Raw genomic sequence first — 27,485 nt, 5'->3', positions numbered from 1 at the left:
TGTGCGCCGCCTTATGGGTCTCCCGGGCACGGCCGGCTGCAACACATCGAACCCGGGTCTGTAGTGATGTCTCTAGCACTACGTAGCAGTGCCTTAGACCACTGCGCCTCTCGGGAGGCCCCAGACAATGCATTTTTAGTTGCAAAACGTTTTCTGTTGGAAGATGTCTTACTCGTCTTCTACAATGGCATCCCTGAGTTTACTCCTGTTAAGCAGGGGGGGAATGAAGCTGAGTGGGGACCATTAGTGGCCGTGGGTAGCTTCTGCTTTTACACCAAAGTCAACATAGTTAATCAGCCAGTATTGACCTGCTCTGGTGACTTGTAAAACATTTACACCTGCTCTGGTGACACTCAGAGCCCCATGGCATAACAAACAAACATCAGCAGCACCCTGCCATACAGCTGCTGCTGACCCTGGGAGAGGAACAGAGTGAGAGGAGGAGGCCATATTAATAAGACAGGGCCATAAAAAGCCCAAGTTTAGGTGACTTAGTCCTGTCAAGCAGCAAAGACACACCATCAACGGCCTGTTATCTTCATATGAGGCAGGTTTAAAATGATACTTTAGTGTAAGACTTACCCGGGGAAAGTCAAGTCAGTTAAGAACAAATTCTTATTTACAATGAGGGCCTACCCCGGCCAAACACTCCCCTAACCCGGGCGACGCTGGGCCAATTGTGCGCCGCCCTATGGGACTCCCAATCACGGCCGGTTGTGATACAGCCCAAGATTGAACCCGGGTCTATAGTGACACCCCTAGTGACACTGTGATGCAGTGACTTAGACCGCTGCGCCACTCAGGACCCCCAAACTATGTTGATACAGGCATCAACTGCTGTCTCTGCTATACTGCATGTGTTTTTGAAGCTCCTATCCCAGCTGTCTTAAATAGCCAGCAATACCTTCTGACATACCATGTACCACATCCGCTTCACGAGGGGTGTGTATTCCACACCATGCTCCTCATCCACTTATACAGTCAGGGGACGGTTCGGGCCTGTTGGGGTCGGTTGGGGGTGGATGGAGGGCGGTTGTTTGTTTTTGCTATAACACACCCCTGCCCTCACCCCAGTATGTATCTCATTCTACAGGGTATGACCACATGTGTCACACCATGCTACACAGCAGGGTCATCCTTTAACCTACGGTTCCATGGTGCTGTTATGTAACCCATTAGCCACACAACCACCTGAGAGTTCCTTGTTGCCATCTCAATCTGACTCAAAATAACCCCCTTGAAAAGTTCATGAGGTGAGTAAAAACAGGCAGAGTGGAAGGAAGCATTTTCGTCAGCTCTATTAGTGTACAGCGGATCCTATAGCCATCCTCAATGTGACTGACCTTACTATAAACGCCTTGTCGACCTAGCCACATCTGTCTGGAAAACACTTCAGCGTGTTAGCTTTTTCCATCCTTCATTCTATGACTTGGTTGATGTCTTAATCTTAACCCATCAGTGTAGCATGCTGTCAATTTAGTTCCATTCCCTTGGACTCAGAGTCTCCACCTGTTGGCCAGGGGGGGGGGGGACAGGGCTGGCACAGAGCTGGAGCAGGCAGTGGGCACATGTGGAGGGATGAGGAGATGCCCCTGCCCAGTCCGTGTGTCGGTACATCAGGAGAAGCCACCACAAGATACCAGCACAGACAGCCTGGAGGTGCTCGCTCCTCACCATCCTAAGCCAAATGTCCATTAAGCGCTTAGACACAAAGGGAACATCTCCAGTCCACCTTGGCAAAGATGACAACAGTGTGTGTGTGTGTGTGTGTGTGTGTGTGTGTGTGTGTGTGTGTGTGTGTGTGTGTGTGTGTGTGTGTGTGTGTGTGTGTGTGTGTGTGTGTGTGTGTGTGTGTGTGTGTGTGTGTGTGTGTGTGTGTGTTAGGACTGGGAATTTCCAGGGACAATACGATATTACCACAATACCTTGGTGCCGATTCTATATACATTGCGATTCGATACTGCGATTTTATTGAGATTTGAACATAATGCTCACTATACAAGTAACTGCAAAAATAAAGGAAACACCAACATAAAGTGTCTTAATAGGGTGTTGGATCACCACGAGCCTCCAGAACAGCTTCAATGCACCTTGGCATAGACTCTTCAAGTGTCTGGAACTCTATTGGAGGGATACGACACCATTCATCCACAAGAAATGACATAATTTGGTGTTTTGTTGGTGGTGGAAAACGCTGTCTCAGGTGCCACTCCAGAATCTCCCTTAGGTGTTTTCATCCGACCTCAACCCAATTGATATGGGATGAGTTGGACCGCAGTGTTAAGGAAAAGCAGCCAACAAGTTCTCAGCATATGTGGGAACAAGCAAAAAAGTGTTAAACAAATCCAAATATGTTTTAGATTTTAGATTCTTCAAAGTCGCAAACCCTTTGCCTTGATGACAGCTTTGCACACTCTTTGGATGTTCTCAACCAGCTTCATGAGGTGGTCACCTGAAATGCTTTTCCAACAGTCGTGAAGGAGTTCCCACATATGCTGAGCACTTGTTGGCTGCTTTATCTTCACTCTGCGGTCCAACTCATCCCAAACCACCTCAATTGGCAAAGCAGAAATCTCATATTTTGACTAATCAGACCAAAGGACAGATTTCCACCGGTGTAATGGCCATTGCTCGTGTTTATTGGCCCAAACAAGTCTCTTCTTTTTATTGGTGTCCTTTAGCAGTGGTTTCTTTGCAGCAATTCGACAATGAAGGCCTGAGTCATGCAGTCTCCTCTGAACAGTTGATGTTGAGATGTGTCTGTTTATTTGGGCTGCAATTTCTTAGCTGAAGCTCAAATTAACTTATCCTCTGCAGCAGAGGTAACTCTGGGTCTGCCTTTCCTGTGGCGGTCCTCATGAGAGCCAGTTTCATCATAGTGCTTGATGTTTTTTGCGACTGCACTTGAAGAAACTGTTAGGAGAATTAAGTTATCATGTTCTTTAACCAATTCAATTAAATTAGTCTGTTAAATCAGGATTTGTAGGATACTGTAGGATACTAAATTAAAACTAAATTAAAACAGACAGAGGCCCAGTCTACAATAGTCAAATGTTTATTCACGGGAACGATCTCCCTATCATTTCCGGTACATTGGTCTATATACCTCACATTTCGTCATAAATGTCCCTCCTCCTCTCAGATACTATGGCAATATAGTTCACAAGCCTTCTCACATTGTCTGCCACCTGTTAAATAATCTACTACAAACCCAAGGTCTCTCCCCTCCCTAGGTGGGGACAAAATGTCCTGTCAGGAACACAGTATTACAGCCGGTCTGACGATAGCTCCATTCGTTTCTAACAAGGAAGAGAAAGGCCTTGTTCTAATTCAGAACTAAAACTACACACATTATATTCAGTATTATGATTATAATAAGATTCATACATTCATACAGTGACAGAGTAGTATTCTGCTTAGTTATAGTTCTACGTTAAATGTATACATCATTTAGTCATTATTCATAGAAATCCCATAAGAGAAACTTTCAAAGTTCTTGAAATTTTCCTGATTGACTGACCTTCATGTCTTAAAGTAATGATGGCCTGTTGTTTGTCTTTGCTTATTTGAGCTGTTCTTGTCATAATATGGACTTGGTCTTTTACCAAATAGGGATATCTTCTGTATACCATCCCTGCCTTGTCACAACACAACTGATTGGCTCAAATGCATTAATTAGGAAAGAAAATAAACAAATTAACTTTTAACAAGGTACACCTGTTAATGGAAATTCATTCCAGGTGACTACCTCACGAAGCTGGTTCAGAGAATGCCAAGAGTGTGCAACGCTGTCATCAAGGCAAAGGGTGGCTACTTTGAATAATCTGTTTGTTCAACACTTTTTTTGGTTACTACATGATGCCATATGTGTTATTTCATAGTTTTGATGTCTTAGCTATTATTCTACAATGTAGAAAATAGTTTAAACCCTTAAATTAGTAGGTGTGTCCAAACTCTTAACTGGTACTGTATATACACGGAACAAAAATAGAAGATCTCCGCTATACATAGAATCTCTCTGTGACCGCCGATAAGTTTCCAATGGCTTTGCACTTGATACAAACAAGTAACATATAACAACAACATGCTTCAAATAAAAACCGAGATGACTGCATTAAAATATAAACAGTAGGCCAGGGATACTCAACTCTGACCCTGTGAGGTCCGGAGACGGCTGGTTTTCTGTTCTACCTAATAATGAATTGCACACACCTGGTGTCCCAGGTCTAAATCAGTCTCTGACTAGAGGGGAACAATGAAAAAATGCAGTGGAACTGGCTTCAAGGTCCAGCGTTGAGTTTAAGCGCTGTGGACATTTTGACCCCCATTTCATCTTTGATCCTCCATCCCGTTCTCACAGTACCAGGGCCATCGTGGATGCGTGAGCTGAGAGAACCCAAAGAAGTGTGCATGGGGATACATACACAAAGAGCACGGCAAAGTGGACTGAATCTAGCGCCAGAGCCGACGGGAATGGGGTGCCTCTGTGCCATGGGCAGTCAGTCCACGTTGAGATGTAGAGCTGATAATCTCAAGTGCAGCTGTTCCACTCGGTTACACCACGTCTCATCAAATTCAGCCACGTCAGGCGACAATCGTTATAGCTTGCTGGAAACCATTGAAATGTACTGAAGCCGGGGTGATATTTGATATGTTACCCAGTGGTCTCACTGTAATGGAAAACCATGATACTTTACATAGACCATTATATAGAATGGTGTAATAATACCCCCCCTAATGGCTAAAGCTCTGCGACAACACACTGTATAGAACGTGAAGTCTACACGCAGTAGGTTAAAAAAGGCTGAGCGTCATAAGAATATCCCTAGAATAGGGATGCCTCGTCAGTTGCACAACTGAATGTATTCAACCTCAAAAACCAAGCAAACAAAGAGCAAACCAAAAGCATTTTCAAACTCGGTAAAAAAAAACAAACATGTGAAAATGGTTTTACGCAAATTAACCCCTTCCTTTCAAAACCTGGTTAAGCAAAGCCAACACAAGCCATTTAGTAATGCAAAATCACCCCTCTTCTCAATGGTCTGGTTCGGACATAGAGCCAAAACCAATTTTGCAGGCACAAGAAAATCCCTCAGCCTGAGGGAGTCGTGAGGAAAACATTGAAACATTGTTCTTAGAAGCGACAGGGGCGAAATGTCAACTTACTGCAAAGTGAGTAATCAACCTACATGAAAGGACTGGTATACAAAATAAAATGTCAGTGGCACTGAAATAAACACATACCCAGCTGAGAATTTTTATGAAAGAAATAAACCTCCCGAGCTGACTTCATTATAGAGGTTACATAGAGGGAACATTGCTCTAAGTAACAGCCTGGCAACAGAGTGTTAGCCACAGAGCCACTTTGCAATTAGGTTCCAGGCGCTACTTCGCTTCTTCTGACACTTGAGGCACAACTTTGGGTCTGAGCCCAGGTCAGGATGGCTCCATTGGCTCTGCTTACACTTGTGACTTCACAAGCTACTAGTGATGTGCAGTTTGCGAACGATTCAATCTTTATGAAAGACTCTTTACTGACTGGGGAGTCATGATTTATTTTTCTGACGGACTTGTTCAATTTCGCCGTTCATTTGACCTGCTAGTGCCTCTGCCGCAATGAGTCCTACAGCAGGATTAATCCTGCTCCACCAGGCTCAGCGGCTCCAGAGACATGCTCCAACCACCAAGTGACAACTGTCTGTAATATGCGTGCGCGGAAATAGATCATGAGCATAAAGAAGAAAAATACATGTTTAGAACTGATAATTAATTGATCACGTTGCAAGAATAAATTAAATTAATTGCCAATTGAATGTTATGGACACAGCTTTGTAGAACCAAAACATACACAGCCTCTGCTCAACAAACTCGAGAACAAATCGTTTTGGGGGCTGTAGTTCGAGAACAACTTTGCTTATCAGCCTCGCGGCAGTCAAGTAATGTATTCCGTCAACAGTCGCTCAAAGTTTAGTTAAATCGTGGCCACAACTAGACCTTGTTAATTTTGTCATTCTTTATTTAACCTTTATTTAACTAGACAAGTCAGTTAAGAACAAATTCCTATTTACAATGACGGCCTACACCGGCCAAACCCTAACCAGGACGACGCTGGGCCAATTGTACGCCGCCCTACGGACTGATCACGGCCGGTTGTGGTACAGCCCGGGATCGAAACAGGGTCTGTAGTTTCAAATGTATTAAGAAATAATCGTATTTGTATGCCTAGCAATGAACACATGTACATGATTTAAATCACAAGTTTACGAGTCTATCACAAATGACAGCTCAAATAAGTCCCGTATGGTGAACGACATGTGAACGAGAGGCTAGTTCATCGTTCACCGATAGGGGTCCTGAGTGCTCTGGGCATTATTGACTCTAATGAAAGAAATTAGTCAAAATATTATTTATTTTAACTGAAATTCCCATCACTACAAACTGAGATGTAGGATCTTAATTTGATCGCCCTGTTGCAGAAGAACTTTCCTGCAATGCAGGAAATCTAAAACTATTGTCTATTTAAAATGGCTTCTGAAGTTTGTCATTTACACCTTGAAACATTGGACTTGTTTGTCCCTTACGAAAAATGTATCAACACACAACATTTGCCATGAATTATAATCCACATAATACTTCACATTTCCTGTTGCGGCAGGATTATTCTCAGTAGCAAACTGGCTCAAATTAAGTCCTGACATACACAACTCTGTAACATCACACAGTGTCTGTATCGGTCTATTTGATTTTTCACTGCGCAACACTCTGATCTACTCCCCTTATTCAAAGCCCCTGTCAAAATAAACACCTGCATCCATTACAGTGAGCTCATTGGTTGACGGTTGTTGTGTTTTAATGGACAGATACAGGAAACTGACAAAATAAGGGAAACACCAACATAAAGTGAATTGACAAAATAAGGGAAACATAAAGTGTCTTAACAGGGCGTTGGATCACCACGGGCCAGAACAGCTTCAATGCGCCTTGACATAGATTCTACAAGTGTTTGGAACTCTATTGGAAGGATGCAACACCATTCTTCAATGAGAAAATCCATCATTTGGTGTTTTGTTGATGGTGGTGGAAAGCGCTGTCTCAGGCAGCTGCTCCAGAATCTCCCATTAGTGTTCAATTAGGTTACGATCTGGTGATGGAGACGGCCATGGCAGATGGTTTACATCGTTTTCATGCTCATCAAACAATTCAGAGACCACTCTGGGAATTGTCATCCAAAAAATTGGCAGACTCCAGCCACCCAAACCATAGACTGGTCTCTCTGCTTCCGCACGGCAAGCGGTACCAGTGCACCAACTTTTGAACAGCTTCTACCCCCGGTACTGGGGTAGAAGCTGTTACTCGGTACTGGAACTCTCTGTATATAGCCATGGTATTTTTATTTGTTATTGTTATTTATTCCTCGTGTCACTATTTCTATTATTTATTTGTATTTTTGTATATTTTCTTTTACTCTGCATTGTTGGAAAAGGACAAGATATTTCCCCCATGCTTCCTGAAGCACCTTCCACAAGTTGGATTGGCTTGATGGGCACTTCTTAAGTATCATACGGTCAAGCTGCTCCCACAACAGCTCAATAGGGTTGAGATCCGGTGACTGTGCTGGCCACTCCATTATAGACAGAATACCATCTGACTGCTTCTTCCCTAAATAGTTATTGCATAGTTTGGAGCTGTGCTTTGGGTCATTGTCCTGTTGTAAGAGGAAATTGGCTCCAATTAAGCGCCATCCACGGGGTTTGGCATGGCATTGCAAAATGGAGTGATAGCCTTCCTTTTTCAAGATCCCTTTTACCCTGTACAAATCTCCCACTTTACCACCATCTAAGCACCCCCAGACCATCACATTGCCTCCAAAATGCTTGACAGATGGAGTCAAGCACTCCTCCAGCATCTTTTCAAATGTTCTTCTTTGTGATCCGATCACCTCAAACTTATATTTGTCTGTCCATAACACTTTTTTCCAATGTTCCTCTCTCCAGTGTCTGTGTTCTTTTGCCCATCTTAATCTTTTCTTTTTATTGGCAAGTCTGAGATATGCCTTTTTCTTTGCAACTCTGTCTAGAAGGCCAGCATCCCGGAGTCGCCTCTTCACTGTTGACGTTGAGACTAGTGTTTTGCAGGTACTATTTAATGAAGCTGCCAGTTGAGGACTTGTGAGGCATCTGTTTCTCAAACTAGACACTCTAATGTACTTGTCCTCTTGCTCAGTTATGCACCGGGGCCTCCCACTCCTCTTTCTATTCTGGTTAGGGCCAGTTTGTGCTGCTCTGTGAAGGGAGTAGTATACAGAGTTGTACAATTTCTTGCATGGAATAGCCTTCATTTCTCAGAACAAGAATAAACTGACGAGTTGCACAAGAATGTATTGTTTCTGGCCATTTTGAGCCTGTAATCGAACCCAAAAATGCTGATGCTCCAGATACTGAACTAGACTAAAGAAGGCCAGTTTTATTGCTTCTTTAACCAGAACAACAGTTTTCAGCTGTGCTAACATAATTGCAAAAGGGTTTTCTAATGGTCAATTAGCATTTTAAAATGATCAACTTGGATTAGCTAACACAACGTGCCATTGGAACACAGGAGTGGTGATTGCTGATAATGGGCCTCTGTACGCCTATGTAGATATTCCATTAAAAAATCAGCCGTTTCCAGCTACAATAGTCATTTACAACATTAACCATGTCTACACTGTATTTCTGATCTATTTGATGTTATTTTAATGGCCAAAACATTTTTGCTTTTCTTTCAAAAACAAGGACATTTCTAAGTGACCCCAAACATTTAAACGGTAGTGTATATTAATACAGAATGTGACAAGGTCAGGTCTGAAGGGGGCCTGTCTGGCCCAGATAGAGAAAGGACTGGGATAAGAATGAACTCCACTTTAACGGAGCCGGATGCTTGGCTCAAACAGAACTATTCACAGGGCTTTTCACTTCAGACTGACAGGAGAGCACAGCTGGGCCCCTTTCCCATCCAGCCTGGTCCCCAGCCCCCCACCAATCACATCTTGAATACTGAGCCAGGTCAACCAATCATCTACTCCAGTGGTCACCAATCGGTCGATCGCAAGGCCTTCCTAGTCGACCATCAAACATTTCTGTATTATTCTTTTTTCCTTTTAGTGCTGTTGGCGGTAGGTGCACTTGATTCAGCTGCCCTAGCACCGGGATGGGAAAGTGTTCCCATTTTTAACCATTTAATGTGTCTGAAGGTGTAACTCTGCAAACCCGGCAGGCCCAGAGAGAAAATCAAGTGCACCTATAGGCCTACTACTGGCCAATCAGATAGCTCAGACGACCGTGTCTGCACAGTTTTCCCAAGCCATAGGATGTAAAAAGAAGCCTTGAGCGCACAGCAAAATTGATACTGTGAGATTTCGAAACGTTTAAAACCTTGACTTGACCGAGACGCAATGAACAACAAAGAGCTGCTGTTTTTATAAGTAAGTTCCTGTTTAAGTTGTTATTCAGCACTGTCAACACTTTGTTCAACAATTTTATAAGCCATAAAATGCTTGTTCTCCCTACTTCCACTCACGCTACAACCAGAACTGAATGAGTACAGCAAAGTGTTCCGATAAGCTTATTTCACTTTCTCTGGTCATATGAATAACAACATGAATTAGTGCATGAGGCAGAAATAATGCAGTGCGACTTGAGTTTCGCCATCAGCTGGAAGACTGTGTCCCCTTTCCACAGCGGAGGGAGGGACAGCGGAGGGACGGTTAGTCAGCCTCACCGATGCAGACTCATTGCTGCTCTCCCTTCCTCTCTCCCTTCAGACTGACCATCAGATGCAGGCCATCAGTCCAGTAAAAAAAATGTTTAACTAATTATTACACTCACTCAGCTGTGCCTCACATGTAATACAACAAATTATCTACTACCAGTGTGATCATATACCTACAATTTTGAAATCATTTCTACATTGTCTGAGAAGAACAACATTGGCAGGGCAATTCAAGCATAGCCAATATGCTGTGATAATGAATTGAGCCTAAAGCCTACCAACAAACTCTCAGGTCAGAATTAGATGCTTATCCATGTTTCTTAAACGTCACATTTCGAAATTGTAAGGTTTGGGATAGGCTAAAACAAAAATCTCAAAAACAACTTTCTATTGCTGGATTCAAACACATGCAACCTTTTGCACCAGAGGCAGATGCTTACACCCATCCACAACATCCACAACACTCTAGCAAAACCAAAACCTACTTGAAGGTAACATCGCTCACTGTTGCCCCGTAGTTGCCAATTTCCAAGTCATTTCCCGATATCCTCAGAATTGGATGAACTTCTAATACTGACTTGTATAATGGGTGACCTGGCTGGGCTTACTGCACAAACCTCATTGCTACGGAACTGTTTTTTTAATTGTTTTTTTTTCAGCGAACTTGTTTTTTTACCCTGTTTTCTCCCCAATTTCATGGTATCCAATTGTTTAGTAGCTACTATCTTGTAGCTCATCACTACAACTCCGGTACGGGCTCGGGAGAGACGAAGGTTGAAAGTCATGCGTCCTCCGATACACAACCCAACCAAGCCGCACTGCTTCTGAACACAGCACGCATCCAACCCGGAAGCCAGCCGCACCAATGTGTCGGAGGAAACACCGTGCCCCTGGCAAACTTGGTTAGTGCGCATTGCGCCCGTCCCGCCACAGGAGTCGCTGGTGCGCGATGAGACAAGGATATGCCTACCGGCCAACCCCTCCCTAACCCGGACGACGCTAGGCCAATTGTGCGTCGCCCCACGGACCTCCCGGTCGCGGCCGGTTACAACAGAGCCTGGGCGCGAACCCAGAGTCTCTGGTGGCACAGCTGGCGCTGTGGCCCTTGAAATGTTTTTAATAGGTTAGTGTTGCATAGGCTTCTGTTCTTTAAATTAGATCTGTAATGTAATCTGAGCGGTAGATCTTGGGCCTGCTTTTGGACTCAGAAAGTGATCTTGACTCAGAAATGGTTGGTGACCACTGATCTAATCCAATCCGTCATGCCCTAGCTGGGGGATCATTGACCGTGGCCCTGCTTATCTGCCCTGTTCTCCAGCCTCATGAACAGTGACCCTGCTCCTCGTGTTGGTTAGTAGTGTTTAGATAAAGACCAAAGTCGAAAGCATCACACCCCAGCTCCTGTCCCGGGAAATCATGGAGGACACTCATGCAGGTCTAGAGTCAAACTCCACCAAAAGAAATATGTGCCCCAGCTAGCCATAAACACTTATCAGTTTCAACTGAAATCTACTGGTCCACACTGAAATGTACTGAAATGTCATATCAACCGATTATGTTTAAAAAAATACCTTTCAATGGTCATCTCAAGGGCAGTAAATAGGAAGACTTGACACATGGCAGACTGTGCTCAAACTAACCTAAGTGGAGCGAGCATTAGTGTAACATTAGTGTCAATTACCACAATCATTTCGGGATTTATCAATAGATTTCTTGAGTGATTTTAGATTCATTCAGACTATTTTGAGGCGTTTCAAGACAGACAAAGAGTACTAATTGTTGCTATTTTCAAGTTTTTCAGCCAATAGGCGCCAGCCGAACCGAAGCCTTTAAGCTATAACCAATTTATATAGATAAATTGTACTTATATATATATATATATAACGGACTCTCCTTAACTATCTTGTTATCTTGTGTTCTCTCTTCATTCGATAGGCTACATCAATATGAAGGCTACGCTTGATTTGTATTACGCATGGCTTTCTCCCGATCAAATAATGAATGTAACAGAGTTCCATCTCAAATCAAATCGAATCAAATCTATTTGTCACATACACATGGTTAGCAGATAGATGTTAATGCGAGTGTAGCGAAATGCGTTTATGATCACTACACTTGATGTAAAGCTACAAGATGACATAGCCTCATTCTGTTCAGAACAACCCAGGGTTGTTGTGTTGTGAAGAAGACTTGCCGCGGACCACGCATCTGAATGCACTGGTGACTTCTTCACATGCGTCACTAAAATTACGATCATCTTCTCTTGCGGTGTTAGTGAAAGCCGAACACCGTTTAAATCCTACTTTATAATTTAGCTAGCCATGCTAGCTTGAAAATGATGACCACGTGACCCAGATTGAGATGTATAAATGGACTGCGTGAACAACAACAGTAATTGTGTAAAGGCAGGGATTTTTATTTATTTATTTATTTTACCTTTATTTAACCAGGCAAGTCAGTTAAGAACTAATTCTTATTTTCAATGACGGCCTAGGAACAGTGGGTTAACTGCCTGTTCAGGGGCAGAATGACAAATTTGTACCTTGTCAGCTCGGGGGTTTGAACTTGCAACCTTCCAGTTACTAGTCCAACGCTCTAACCACTAGGCTACGCTGCCGCCCCATGGGTGTGGGTGCATGGGTGTGTTCTAAAGAAAACTACTAGAAGTGCTTTAGTTCCTCAACGGCACAGCTAGGAGAGATCAAATTGCACGTTATAGTTAAAGATTAATCTCCGAGTCATAAATGTACATTGAAATTAGGAACTATGCAAATCAAATCAAATGTATTTATATAGCCCTTCGTACATCAGCTGATATCTCAAAGTGCTGTACAGAAACTTTGGAGCGTTGTGTGGCAACTTGGAAACATCAATTAGACCTCTCACTCAAACCCATCCCGTTTTTTCCCCCCGTTGTTTTTTTGTCTTATTCAGAGAAGGATTTTACTTCCAAACTCACATATTCAGTAGGCTATGGTGGGTTATACACTGTTAAAATTGCTTTGTAACACCAAACTAATGGCAACTGAGCTGCCACCAAAGTGAAGGAGACAAAACCTTAAATTTGTTGGAGTATTGAAACACATCCTGAGCTATTTTGAAACCTTACATGGTGTGCTGTAACACCACTTAATCAACTGTTGTGCAACACTTTGCCAGGGACTGGGAGCACTGACGGAAATGGTCGAAAACCCTATTTTGGTGTTTCGAGTTCTGTTCAGCGCAGAATTAGATACTTTCTTTTTTGGTGTTGCTTCCTCTCACTGTAGCTTCTAAATACTATAATGGCGTTTCAAATCCTGTCTACTGCAGAATGAGAACACTTCTTCTAGAGTGTTTTCATGTATAACATGGATTTATGTGTCTGAGCATATGCCAGTTTAACCCATTTTGGCTGACATTGTTGCGCAACGTTCTCAATACACCAGCAGTAGCTAGAAGTTTGCAGGATACTGTATTTGCTGACACCATTAAAAGTTGGAAAAGCGGGAATGGGTCGACCTCATCGTTGTTTTGATATCCTTTGGTTGTCCTCATAAAATATACTTACATTTCGAGCAACGTATTAAGTTGGATTTATTCTTAAATGTTTTTGGTCAAATGAAATGAACAAATCATTGAAATGACTTGCATTCAGTAGATTTTTTTTTTTGTCAATTTCAATTCACCCAAAAATTATTATTTTTTTTGCTGTGAAATGCAACATGAAATGTAACCTACGATCGGGGTTCAATTCCCATTTTGACTCCTTCTCAGTAGCGGTGCATGGGTAAAATCCCTGGGGAAGCCAAGCCAGGGGAAAAAGGCCATATTACAACACCGGAGAATTACTGCAACTCGCAGCCAAATCAGGAGCTGTCACCACTAGCACCATTTCAACTTTTGAACATCATCACCTATGCTTAGTCTAATACAGTGACAACTAAAAGATTCCAAAAACAATTTAGTCCAATCAATGTAAGGTAGATGTGGCTTCCCATGGTACTGATTTCTTTGTGTGTGTGTGTGTGTGTGTGTGTGTGTGTGTGTGTGTGTGTGTGTGTGTGTGTGTGTGTGTGTGTGTGTGTGTGTGTGTGTGTGTGTGTGTGTGTGTGTGTGTGTTGTGTGTTGACTCACCTGACTTATAGAGAAACGCCAATGCCCTCCCCTCTCTTTCATGTTGCCAAAAACGTCTGTGACTGTCATACAGTACACGCTTTTAGTTTTTGTTGTCCAAGTCTACCTGGCTAAAATGCTTGCTCGCTACCCTAACTTCCTTTCATGTGCAACGATTGGCCAGCTGGTTGACATTAGTCTACATCTAGCTACTTCCATCCTCTCAGGCCAGAGGCACAATGTAGGAATTTTAATTAATTAAAACCACAAGTCCAAATCCCTATCTCCATCCATGGCTAATTTAGTAAAGGGTCCATTTTAGCTAGCTAGCCACCAGAGGACAACAACACAACGAGATGCAACAATTCAAAAAAGAATCTGTCAAAGACGTTTGGCTTGATGTGCTGGGAATGGTGACACTTTTTTGGTACGCCAGGCCCATTTACAGTTGAATGCACTCAGTTTAGCTCAACGCTGAGTGGTTATTAATGTTGGGGGAGGGGGGTTTATCTTGAGGCTAAATGCTACCGGCAGCAACAATGTCATACTGTTTTTGACCAGACAGAATTAGGCAGATGGTTGATGATATAACTAGATATTATCTATATTACCTGACTGAGCATACAAGCATACAAGTATCTAAGTATCTGACTGAGCAGTGGTAGGCAGAAGCAGGCGCGTAAACATTCATTCAAACAGCACTTTTGTGCGTTTTGCCAGCAGCTCTTCGTTGTGCGTCAAGCATTGCAATGTTTATGACTTCAAGTCTATCAACTCCCGAGATGAGGCTGGTGTAACCGAAGTGAAATGGCTAGCTAGTTAGCGCGCTAATAGCGTTTCAAACGTCACTCGCTCTGAGCCTTCTAGTAGTTGTTCCCCTTGCTCTGCATGGGTAACGCTGCTTCGATGGTGGCTGTTGTCGTTGTGTTTCTGGTTTGAGCCCAGGGAGGAGCGAGGAGAGGGACGGAAGCTATACTGTTACACTGGCAATACTAAAGTGCTTATAAGAACATCTAATAGTCAAAGGTTAATGAAATACAAATGGTATAGAGGGACATAGTCCTATAATTCCTATAATAACTACAACCTAAAACTTCTTACCTGGGAATATTGAAGACTCATGTTAAAAGGAACCACCAGCTTTCATATGTTCTCATGTTCTGAGCAAGGAACTGAAACGTTAGCTTTCTTACATAGCACATATTGCACTTTTACTTTCTTCTCCAACACTTTGTTTTTGCATTATTTAAACCAAATTGAACATGTTTCATTATTTACTTGAGGCTAAATTTATTTTATTGATGTATTATATTAAGTTAAAATAAGTGTTGATTCAGTATTGTTGTAATTGTCATTATTACAAATAAATATAAAAAAATTGGCCGATTAATCGGTATCGGCTTTTTTGGTCCTCCAATAATTGGTATCGGCGTTGAAAAAGGGGCGCTGTTTCCCTGGCTTGGATGCTTTCTCCAGTGAGATACATTCAGAGTTTGCCAAAAGGCACCTAAAGACTCTCAGACCATGAGAAACAAGATTCTCTGTTCTGATGAAACAAAGATTGAACTCTTTGGCCTGAATGCCAAGCGTCACGTCTGGAGAAAACCTGGCACCATCCCTACGGTGAAGCATGGTGGTGGCAACATCATGCTGTGGGGATGTTTTTCAACGGCAGGGACTGGGAGACTAGTCAAGTTCGAGGGAAATATGAACAAAGCAAAGTACAGAGAGTTCTGGGAACAGACCCAGGCGAAGGTTCACCTTCCAACAGGACAACATGTGCTAAGCACATAGCCAAGACAACACATGAGTGGCTTCGGGACAAGTCTCTGAATGTCCTTGAGTGGCCCAGCCAGAGCCTGAACTTGAACCCGATCGAACACCTCTGGAGAGACCTGAAAATAGCTGTGCAGCAACGCTCCCCATCCAACCTGACAGAGCTTGAGAGGATCTGCAGAGAAGAATGGGAGAAACTCCCCAAATACAAGTGTGCCAAGCTTGTAGCGTCATACCCAAGAAGACTCAAGGTTGTAATCGCTGCCAAAGGTACTTAAACAAAGTACTGAGTAAAGGGTCTGAATACTTATGTAAATGTGATATTTCCGGGGTTCTTTGCAAAGATTTCTTGATTGATGTGGAGAAAAAAAAATCATACATTTTAGAATAAGGTTGTAACATAACAAAATGTGGGAAAAATCAAGGGTCTGAATACTTTCCGAAGGCACTGTAAATTATTTGATATGTTTCTGGCATCCATGAATACACACCACTGCTCCTTCTCCATCTCCTCCTGTTCCTCATCTATCAGTGGTGGGAAAAGTACCCAATTGTTATACTTGAGTAAAAGTAAAGTTACGTTAATAGATAATGACTCAAGTAAAAGTGAAAGTTACTCAGTAAAATACTACTTGAGTAAAAGTCTAAAAAATATTTGGTTTTAAATATACTTAAGTATCAAAGGTAAATGTAATTGATAAAAATGTACCTAAGTATCAAAAGTAAAAGTATAAATCGTTTCAAATTCCTTACATTAAGCAATCCGGACTGGGCATTTTCTAGTTTTTTATTTATTTACGAATAGCCAGGGGCACACTCCAACACTCAGGCATAATTTACAAACAAAGCATTTGTGTTTAGTGAGTCCGCCAGATCAGAGGCAGTAGGGATGACCGCCAGATCAGAGGAAGTATGGATGATGTTATAAGTGCGTGAATTGGACCATTTTCTTGTCCTGCTAAGCATTCAAAATGTGACAAGTACTTTTAGGTGTCAGGGAAAATGTATGGAGTATAAAGTACATTATTTTCTTTATGAATGTAGTGAAGTAAAAGTTGTCAAAAAAAATTGTAAAGTACAAAAAAACGACTTAATTAGTACTTGAAAGGACTTTTACTTAAGTACTTTACACCACTGTAATCTATAAAGCATAAAAAAGGGTGGAATGCCACCCAAAAATATTCTCCATAGAGAATGGAGAATTCATAGAGATCTCCATTCTCCATATCGTCAATCAATATTTAGACGAAAAACCATTTGCAATTCTTAACCATTCGATTGTAGCAGCTACAGAGTCTGACATTTTTTTAAACATATATTGTGTTTTGATGGTGCCTTTTACACTCACTTTCACAAGACTTAAAAACAACAGTATTCAGATTGAAGAACCACTTTGGATGTTTCAGAGTACTTCCATTCTGTTTTAAAAAATTAATAAAAACTTTCTCTGTATCATAACACATACATTGGGTTTAGATTCAAACACCCCTCCAAACACGAAATACCAGGTTAGGTGCACTACTGTTCGTGGTTTCATTACACAATCATGGTGTTTTGAGTCTTTCTATTTTCACAGTGTACTATTATTTTGTTAATATCAGGGACCATAGCATTTGCTATCCGACAATTAAACTTGAGTCATCGCACATGGAGTGCACAAAATATATTGTGAAAGGTGGCTATATCAAATTAAAATATGAGTGTTATGTAGTCTTCAAATGACAAACAATGAAATTAACTTACAATCGACTCCTTCGAAGAAGGCAGATGGTGGTTAAATTTACGCGTCGCGGGAAAATTAAGATGATCAAAATAAATACAATAAGTATAAATAGACAAATTAAATCGTACATATGATATCAAGAAATTGTTCATTCATGTGAATAAGGAATGGCTATCAAAACATTTTTTATTGTCTTTAACAATGTGTTGACGCTCACTTAGGTTTATTTCATGAATGCAATTATCGTGCTATAAAACGTTTGTATTAATTATGTTGGCTAGTAAATTGTGGAACAATCGATCAAGACTTTCGAACATTTCACAAGTCACAGGAATATGAAACACTGGAATATGTTTAAATCTTACCAGTTGAGTCGAGTGCCACGCTGGTTTCGAATGAATTCCGCGATTAATGAGACATTTTACACGTGTACTTTATCTCGATACTTTCCTCTTCTGTTTCTTGACTCCTAGGTCTCTTTTCTGTATACGCTCTTCGGTAAACGCGCGCACTCAATTATCTCTCGTAGTAGCCTAACAGAAAATTGTCGATTGAGATATTAACTGCATTTGTACATGTTCTACTTTATGGCTGAGCTGTGGGGCTCGTTTAAGTTCCGCCTCCTTCCCTAGATACTGTTCGTTCATGCTTCCCACTCTGCGCCCGGTGAGAAAATGATACCAACGGTGGACTACGGAAAATTGGCTCTCATTTCGCTCATCACTTTGCTTTCATGTTCTGCCTGTAACACGAACACACATACACATACGTGCACATAAAACATACACACAATTGTACACTCACCATATGCTTCTGCTACTCTGTTATTTATTGTACTCTTGTTATTACCTATCCCCATGCCTAGTCACTTTACCCTGCTTTCATGTAGGCCACATATCTCAATTGCCTCGTACCCCTGCACATTGATCTGGTACTGGTACACCCTGTAGGCTAGCTCCATACTTGTGTATTTGAGTTGATTCCTCTTGTGTTACCATTCTTGGTAACACTTCCTTTTAAGGGATCCTTATTACAGTGTAACTACATGTGTAATTACACGGTAGCAAGTATTATAGTTAACAGTAACAACTCATAGATACTTAAGTGATAATACCAGGGAAGCCGGTGTTTGGAGGATAACAATGGGTTACCAACATATTCAAATAATGATTGACATATTTTAATAAAAAATGTTATTTTGATTAATTGATTCATACTATTTCATCCTTCCACAAGATATAGTCCCAAAACAAATCTAGGGTTGCTAGAGACGCAACCCAGTCGTTCAGTCTTTTTGTTCTGTATCTATGACTGGCAACGTTCTTATCCTTTGCTTGCTAGCTAGCCAGCTACGGCTAACTTACAGTCACGTCAAACGGCCAAAATAACAGCAAAGTAGCTGCATTTGCATTTGTTTAAACTGTTTTCAACCCATTAAGCTGCTCCCCAACCCCTCCAGTCTCAACCACCAGTATTTATGATGCAGTAGTTTATGTGTCGGGGGGCTAGGGTCAGTCTGTTATATCTGGAGTATTTCTCCTATCTTATCCGGTGTCCTGTGTGAATTTAAGTATGCTCTCTCTATTTCTCTCTCTCTTTCTTTCTTTCTTGCTTTCTCTCTTTCTTTCTGTCTCTATCTTGGAGGACCAGAGCCCTAGGACCATGCCTCAGGACTACCTGGCCTGATGACTTCTTGCTGTTCCCAGTCCACCTGGCCGTGCTGCTGCTCCAGCTTCAACTGTTCTGCCTGCTGCTATGGAACCCTGACCTGTTCACCGGAAGTGCTACCTGTCCCAGACCTGCTGTTTTCAACTCTCTAGAAACAGCAGGAGCGGTAGAGATACTCTGAATGATCGGATATGAAAATCCAACTGACATTTACTCCTGAGGTTGCACCCTCGTCAACCACTGTGATTATTATTATTTGACCCTGCTGGTCATCTATGAACATTTGAACATCTTGGCCATGTTCTGTTATAATCTACACACCTTCACAGCCAGAAGAAGACTGGCCACCCCTCATAGCCTGGTTCCTCTCTAGGTTTCTTCCTAGGGTCAGGCCTTTCTAGGGAGTTTTTCCTAGCCACCGTGCTTCTACACCTGCATTGCTTGCTTTTTGGTGTTTTAGGCTGGGTTTCTGTACAGCACTTTGTGACATCAGCTGATGTAAGAAGGGCTTCATAAATACATTTGATTGATTTTCAATTTACATTTATTTGTATATACCCATAAAAATAATTCCATCTGATTCATGATTTCGACTGGCTGAGAAATGCTGCCTGCCTATCTATCTCGTCCCGACTCCCGACACGTTCGTTACTATTTTGACAGCAGGAGATCTAATTTGAATATTGAAACAATGTTGCAAATGTCAGAGAGACAGACAGCAAGGTTTATACAAATCTCAGAAATGTTTGTTTAAAATAAATGTGAGATAATGTCTAGATGCTTTTTATAGTGGAGTTCAAGTTTATAAATTGCCTGGCTGGGCTGAGACAGTGGATTGTGCAGTCAGATTGAACAGAGTAAATGGCATTTTAACATCATAGATTTAGCTGGTGGAAACTTGTGGAATAGACACCGGCTGGAATGCGGTTTTAACCAAGCAGCATTCAGGGTTAGACCCACCCATTGTATAAAATTTGGTTGAGTTTACGAAAACAGATTTATTACGGATGTAATCCCAGATGAAGAATAAAACACAATTTCAAAGCACATGTAATGTTTGCCTAAGTACAATGTAATTACTAGTTGTTACACAGGATTTAGCTTGTTAATGATGTGTATCTTGAGGGGTACTTACTTGTAACTAATGTGCACTTAGGCTCCCGAATGGTGCAGTGGTCTAAGGCACTGCATCTCAGTGCTGGAGGCATCACTGCAGACCCTGGTTTGATCCAGGGCGGTATCACAACTTGCCATGATCGATAGTCACATACGGCGCACAATTGTCACAATGTCGTCCGGATTAGGGTAGGGTTTGGCCGGGGTAGGGCATCAAAGGTAAAATAAAATTGTGTTCTGAACTGACTTACCTAGTTAAATAAAGATTAAATGTAAAAAAATGTATGAATACTTATGCAGTACATTACCCATCCTGACAACCTGGCCCTCATTTTAAAGCTTCTGGAAGTACGATCCAAGGGGGTGGGGTGGGGGGGCACACTAGTACACCACAGATTACATGTACAATGTACAATGTAATTATTAGTTGTTACAAAGGTTTTAGCTCATTTTACTTACTTGTAATTATAGTGTACTGATAGCCAGTAGTGGGAAAAGTACCCAATTGTCATACTTGAGTAAAAATAAAGATATCTTAATAGAAGATGCCTGAAGTAAAAGTGAAAGTCACCCAGTAAAAAACTCTAAAACTATTTTGTTTGAAATATAAATAATATATAAATAATTTCACATTCCTTATATTAAGCAAATCAGACAGAACAATAAAACAATAAACAAATATAATATATTATATACTACTATAATATATACTGAGTCCACCAGGTCAGAGGCAGTAGGGATGACTAGGGATGTTCTCTTGATAAGTGAGTGAATTTGAACATTTTCCTGTCCTGTGTCAGGGAAAATGCATTGAGAGTAAAAAAGTAAATTATTTTCTTTAGAACTGTAGTGGAGGAAATGTAAAAGTAGTAAAGTACAGATACTCAAAAAAACAACTTAAGTTTTTTTACTTGATGATCATCTCAATTTGTTATTTTTTTCAGCCAGTAGTTTTGAAATGGTGCTCATGAGTGCTCCCCATTTTTTTCTTACTACATCGTCAAATTAAGTACTACGTCATCCATTTTGTATGATATGTTACATCCTGCAACAAATAAATTGTGTGTGCAATTCGTAAGATAAGTTACGAATCCAATCTGTTCTATATGTCACAAATTTGTTGTGCTTAAGTTCCTGGAGTGCGTCTTTAAGTTTAGGTACTTTTGTTTACACCACTGCCGAGAGCATTCCAACACACCATATTTCAAACTGCACAAACCCTGTGATATGTGTTAGCCAACTGAGAACCGATCTCCTCTGCTTAGATCACTCTCTCTCTCTCTCTCTCTCTCTCTCTCTCTCTCTCTCTCTCTCTCCCGCTCTCACACAGAGATATGATTCCGTGACTGCTAGCCCCTGTCTGGGACACTGCGGCCTGTGCCGACCTTCTTTTCCTCATGCTAGTCTCCAGCCTCCAGGTTGTAATTTAACTTTGTTAGTTTTGTTGACTAGTTTAGCTAGCTGGCTTTTGTTTACTAGCTGGCCAATGCTGTCGCTGCTAGCAAGTACTGAGCTAGCCTAGCTCGCTAGCTAGTTGGTTAATAATGTTAAGTATGCATACCTTTGTAATCTGTTAAATAGATGATACATTGAATTTAAAGCCCTCCTATTTGCTTTTCAGGACTGATATAGTGGCCCAAGCAATTTTGTGGACATAGTTTACGATCAACTTTGGCAACTCCTGAAGGCACTGAGAGAAAACCACTTTCAAGAACTGAGCGATGACTTCTGGCTGCTCCGGAAATAGTGGTGACTGCTTAGAGTTTATAAAGGGCTCTGGAGTCTGATTTCCAGGCCCAGGTCAAGCTTTTGTTTCAAATTCATGGAATCTTATGAGCACAGTGGCAAAAACGGGGTCACAAATGGTTCACATCAAAAAATAGTTAAAATGATAAAATCTGATAATGGGTCAATTGCTTTAAAATCAGTTAAACATTTTTAGACACATTTAGTAAACAGTTAAGGTTAAAATTGTGAGATAGTCATTTGTGTTTGCCAAAATGTAAGCTTGGTTGAATAATGGTTTATAAATGCACTTAAAATGGTCAGAAAACAAACTCTTATTCCATTATGTAACCTTGTACTGTTGAAGAGCATTCTTACTTTTGGATGTCATGCATTGGTGCTATTATTTATTTATCCCAAGAAGTAATGCATTTCAAGGAATTAATGCTTAATGTCTGCCCATCTGCTCAACACGCTCTAAAAAATAATTACCTTAAACGTGTCCCCTTGAGCGAAAGAAAAAAAAGTGTTATAGACGAGACAAAAAATGTCAAGACAGGAAAGAGAAAGTAAGTTTTCCATGCAATTTATTTAGTTTTTGGGGGGGAACCATGATTTCTGCTGGGCAATTTTGCATAAAACGTTAGCTATCTAGCTAGCATTTGCCAGCTACCTAGCCAAGTCCCCCATTGAAAGTGACTCAGACGGAGCACACCTAGCATGTTAACGTTAGATCTACGTGTTCCTATTCAATGTAGCTAAACACTAGCTAATTTCTAGGCTACTCACCATTCTATAGGCAACAGATTTGAGTCACCACAAGAATAGTTATTTTTATGTTATTGGTCTAATTAATCACATTATTAATCTAACAATATATTTTGTAAGAACTGTAAGGTGTTTTTACATGTTGCAATAAAGTTGACTAAAGTAGAAGCTCATCTATTGTTTGTTGGCATTTTCACTTTGTAATGTGATCTCGTCCTACAGTAACTAATTATATAGAAATTGGTCACTACTGTGTAACACCTAGTAACTACATTGTATTTATGCAGATATTGCATGTACTCTGTGGTGTACTGGTGTGTTTATTTATCACATGGATTTCGCTTTCAGAGGCTGACGATTAGTGTACATACTTTGTATGTACACTAGAATTACGAGTAAGTACCCCTCAATATATACTTTATTTTAACTAGCTAAATCCTGTGTAACACATAGTAATTACATTATGCGTATGCAAATATTACATGTACTCTACTGTGTACTTGTGTGTGTATTCTTCCACCTGGATGGCATTTTCAGAGACTTAAAAAATGAGGGCCAGGTTGTCAGGATGGGTAATGTACTGCATAAATATTAATACTTTTTTTTATATATAACCTTTATTTAACTAGGTAAGTCAGTTAAGAACAAATTACACACTCATTACAAGTACCACTCAAGATACACTGCAGTTTAACTAGCTAACTCCTGTGTAACAATTAGTAATTACATTGTACTTAAGAAAACATTTCATGTTCTATGCTTTGAAATAGTGTCTTATTCCTCATTTGCGACAACATTCATATTAAATTTGTTTTCGCAAAGTCAACCATGTTAACCCAGACTGTACGCTATTTTTTGGGGGCAAGTGCTAGCAACAACGTTGACTGGAGATATATTTTGAACAGTGCACATTCATGGTTAAGTAATTGGAGCCTATTGAGCATTGGCTGTGAACTCTCAGACACGCATCCACAAGGGAACCCAACCTTTGTCACAGTTGTTAATGAATCGGATGCAACAGAGAAGAAGCGAAACAATAAGTTGGTGAATTTAGTGGAAACCTGACCAATCGAATTGAATTGATTTATAAAGCCCTTTTTACATCAGCAGATGTCACAAAGTACTTATACATAAACCCAGCCTAAAACCCCAAACAGCAAGCAATGCAGATGAAGAAGCACGGTGGCTAGGAAAAACCCTAGATAGGATCCAGGCTCTGAGGGGTGGCCAGTCCTCTTCTGGCTGTGCCTGGTGGAGACTATAAGAGTACATGGCCATTAAGGCCAGATCGTTCCTCAAGATGTTCAAACAATATTAATCACAGTGGTTGTAGAGGGTGCAACAGGTCAGCACCTAACGAGTAAATGTCAGTTGGCTTTTCATAGTCGAGCATTCAGAGGTCAAGACGGGGTGCGGTAGAGAGAGAGAGAGAGAGAGAGAGGAAGGGACAGTCGAAATAGCAGGTCTGGGACAAGGTAGGATGTCTAGTGGAGGGTTCCATAGCCACAGGGAGAACAGTTGAAACTGAAGCAGCAGCACAACCAGGTGGACTGGGGACAGGGACAGCCAAAAGTCATCACCCAGGTAGTCCTGAGGCAAGGTCCTAGAGCTCAGGTCTTCCAGGAGGGGAGAGCGAGAGAGATGAGATAGTTAGAGGGAGCATTCTTAAACTCACACAGGACACCAGATAAGACAGGAGAATTTCACCAGATAGTACAGACTGACCCTAACCCCCGGCGCCTAGACTATTGCAGCATAGATACTTGAGGCTGAGAAGGGAGGGTCAGGGGACACTCTGGCCCTGTCCGATGATACCCTCGGACAGGGCCAACCAGGCAGGATATAACCCCACCCACTTTGCCAAGATTATTGTGTATAGTCAGATTAATATAATAATTTTATTGAAACGTTTACATGCTTTGCAAGAAGAACGATTTCCCCAATAATGTTATTCACATGAAACATCTGAAATCAGGCTACCTGATGGAATTTTGATCAACGCATAAAATCGGCATTCAAAATAAACATTCTACCATTTTTTGGGAAGTCTACTTGATTCTGAGTTCGGACATACATTTTGTTACGTGAAAACGATTACTAAAATGCATACTTTCAGTTATTCAGTCATCTAGATTTTAACTTGGCAACATCGCACAGTGTGGCATAATAATCGTAAAAGACTGAATCCTATGTACAGTGTGAGAATTCCATAAAAATGCACGACTAAGACCTCCTCATCAAAAACTTAGATTAATTCGGACTATTTTGAGGTAGTGTATACTGGCTATTTTTCAAGTGAATGTCTTTTAAGGTAGTACGCAGGCACAGATGTTTGCTTCCACTAGTTGAGTTCTACCAAGGGCAAGCTGAAGTTAGAATACCCATTTTTGTTGCCTCAGGGCAACGTTGTGCAGTTAGGCTACTTTTCAGGGCAATTTCATGCTAAATGAAAGACGTGTACAATTATGTAAAATGATGGCCTTGGTCAATGTTTTTACCAAAACATCCACTGACATTCACAGGCAATGGACACAGGGACATTCTGTAGGCCAAAGGAGCCTAATCGAGCAGTTAGGATCCTACCCTCTTTAGGACAATGAGAGCAAGGAAGAATGGACCCCAGAATCAGGTTTGAGAGGCAGTGAAATGCTAGCTTATGTCCAACTTGTAATTTTTTTATGAAAAGAGTGCTTACATGTTATAGCCACTATGCTACATTAGTTCATCAGGTGATAATGCTTATTGCTAATAGAACATCTGATCATATAGACCATGCGTAATATGTTAAAATCATCATTTTTACCAGTATGTCATTGACCTTTATTTTCTGTGTTTTGTGTTTATTAGTATGGTCAGGGCGTGATTTCTGTTTGTTTGTCTAGGTGGAAATAATCTTTGTCAGATGGTGTCAGCATCATTTTATTGTTTCCTTTAATTCATTTTTTGTTTTGTTAGTATAATGTCCTTTTCCTCTGAAAAAGTAACAGAACTGAGCTTCTCAGTCCTTCTACATAAAACTTATCCAATGGGGTTAGGAGAATCCAGACAACCCCAAGCAAGAGGACTGGAATTGGTCAAACTAATACATGTACAAAATTATCCTCTTTCCCTAAAAGCATGATGGTCATGACTTGACTTTTTGTTTTAACCTCTGCATATAGGATATGTTTCTTAATTTGTAGCGTTATGTGGCATTTTTTTTCCAGCTATCCATCCAGGTATAAAAGTATCTATATTTACAGTAAAACGAGTCCTATATCGACGTAACCTGAAAGGCCGCTCAGCCCACTGCTCCAAAACCGCCATAAAAATGCCAGACAACGGTCTGCAACTGCACACTTTTTGGAGAAATATCCTCTAATCTGAAGAAACAAAACTTTTGTGGCCAAAATGATCATCGTTATGTTTGGAGGAAAAAGAGGGAGACTTGCAAGCCGAAGAACACCACCCCAACTGTGAAGCACGGGGGTGGCAGCATCATGTTGTGGGGTAGCTGCACTTCACAAAATAGATGGCATCATGCACCTCAGTACCTCCAGGCTCTGATCAGGCCCTACACCCAAACAATGGCACCTCTGGCCAGAGCCCCTCATCCACCTCTGGCCTGCTCGCAAAGACAAGGGTCCCTACCACTGGACAGAGGAAGACCCAGTTCCCGCCGCACCTTTGGGGGTACTGTCAGCCCATTTTCTGTCAAATGGTCTGTTCGCTGCTCTGTTTCGGCTCCTCAATCAGATGGTGGAACACACTCCCTCACGACGCCAGTGTGTGCACAGCTGTTTTGAGTTTCAGTCAATCACCACCTTCCGGAGACACCTGAAACCCCACCTTGGATTCATTTAAGGTGGAATAATCTTTTAGAGGTGTCAGCATCAGGATAAAGTAATCCTTCTCACCCCCTTAAAAGATTTAGATGCAAAATTATCTATTGGTCAAAGTGGCTGTTCCACTGGATGTCATAAGGTGAATGCACCAATTTGTAAGTCGCTCTGGATAAGAGCGTCTGCTAAATGACTTAAATGTAATGTAAATGTAATCATGAGGAAGCAAATTTATGTGGATATATTGAAGCAACATATCAAGATATCAGTCAGGAAGTTACAGCTCGGTCGCAAATGGGTCTTCCAAATGGACAATGACCCCAAGCATACTTCCAAAGTTGTGGCAAAATGGCTTAAGGACAACAAAGTCAAGGTATTGGGAGTGGCCATCACAAAGCCCTTACCTCCATCCTATGGAACATTTGTGTGCAGAACTGAAAAAGTGTGTGCAAGCAAGGAGGCCTACCAACCTGACTCAGTTACACCAGCTCTGTCAGGAGGAAGGGGCCACAATTCACCCAACTTATTGTGGGAAGCTTGTGGAAGGATACCCGAAATGTTTGACCCATGTTAAACAGTTTTAAGGTAATGCTACCAAATACTAATTGAGTGTATGTAAACTTCTGCCCCACTGGGAGTGTGATGAAAGATATAAAAGCTGAAATAAATCATTCTCTCTACTATTATTCTGACATTTCACATTCTTAAAATAAAGTGGGAATCCTAACTGACCTGAGACAGGGAATTTGTACTAGGATTAAATGTCAGGAATTGTGAAAAACTGAGTTTAAATGTATTTGGCTAAGGTGTATGTAAACTTCCGACTTCAACTGTATCTTATATGGGCAGAAAGCTTACATTCTTGTTAATCTAACTGCACTGTCCAATTTACAGTAGCTATTACAGTGAAAACATACCATGTTATTGTTTGAGGAGAGTGCGCAGTTATGTACTTGAAAATGTATATATTGTCCAATTAGGTACATTAGGGCAGACTTGATACAACTTTTTGAACAGAAATGCAATGGTTCATTCGATCTGTCTAA

General features: G+C 41.2%; 1 protein-coding gene across 3 annotated transcripts in view; it reads right to left on the bottom strand.

The window, feature by feature from the left end:
* The window catches only part of LOC118399987 (sodium-coupled neutral amino acid transporter 3-like), a 63,659-nt gene extending 45,385 nt beyond the window's left edge, over positions 1–18,274 (bottom strand). Inside the window, exon 1 of one of the 3 annotated variants that reach the window (XM_035796288.1) lies at positions 18,146–18,274. The gene's annotated coding sequence lies outside the window, so the exon portion shown is untranslated. Of the gene's footprint in view, positions 1–17,706; positions 18,017–18,145 lie in introns of those variants that run through there. The other 2 variants (XM_035796289.2, XM_035796287.2) reach the window with 2 other exon arrangements.
* Positions 18,275–27,485: the final 9,211 nt, after the last annotated feature.

Source organism: Oncorhynchus keta, chromosome 21 (genome assembly GCF_023373465.1).
Source record: "Oncorhynchus keta strain PuntledgeMale-10-30-2019 chromosome 21, Oket_V2, whole genome shotgun sequence".
In the NCBI taxonomy this organism is placed as follows: domain Eukaryota; kingdom Metazoa; phylum Chordata; class Actinopteri; order Salmoniformes; family Salmonidae; genus Oncorhynchus; species Oncorhynchus keta.
Note: the sequence above shows the minus strand (reverse complement) of the source record. Positions and strands in the feature narration are given on the sequence as shown.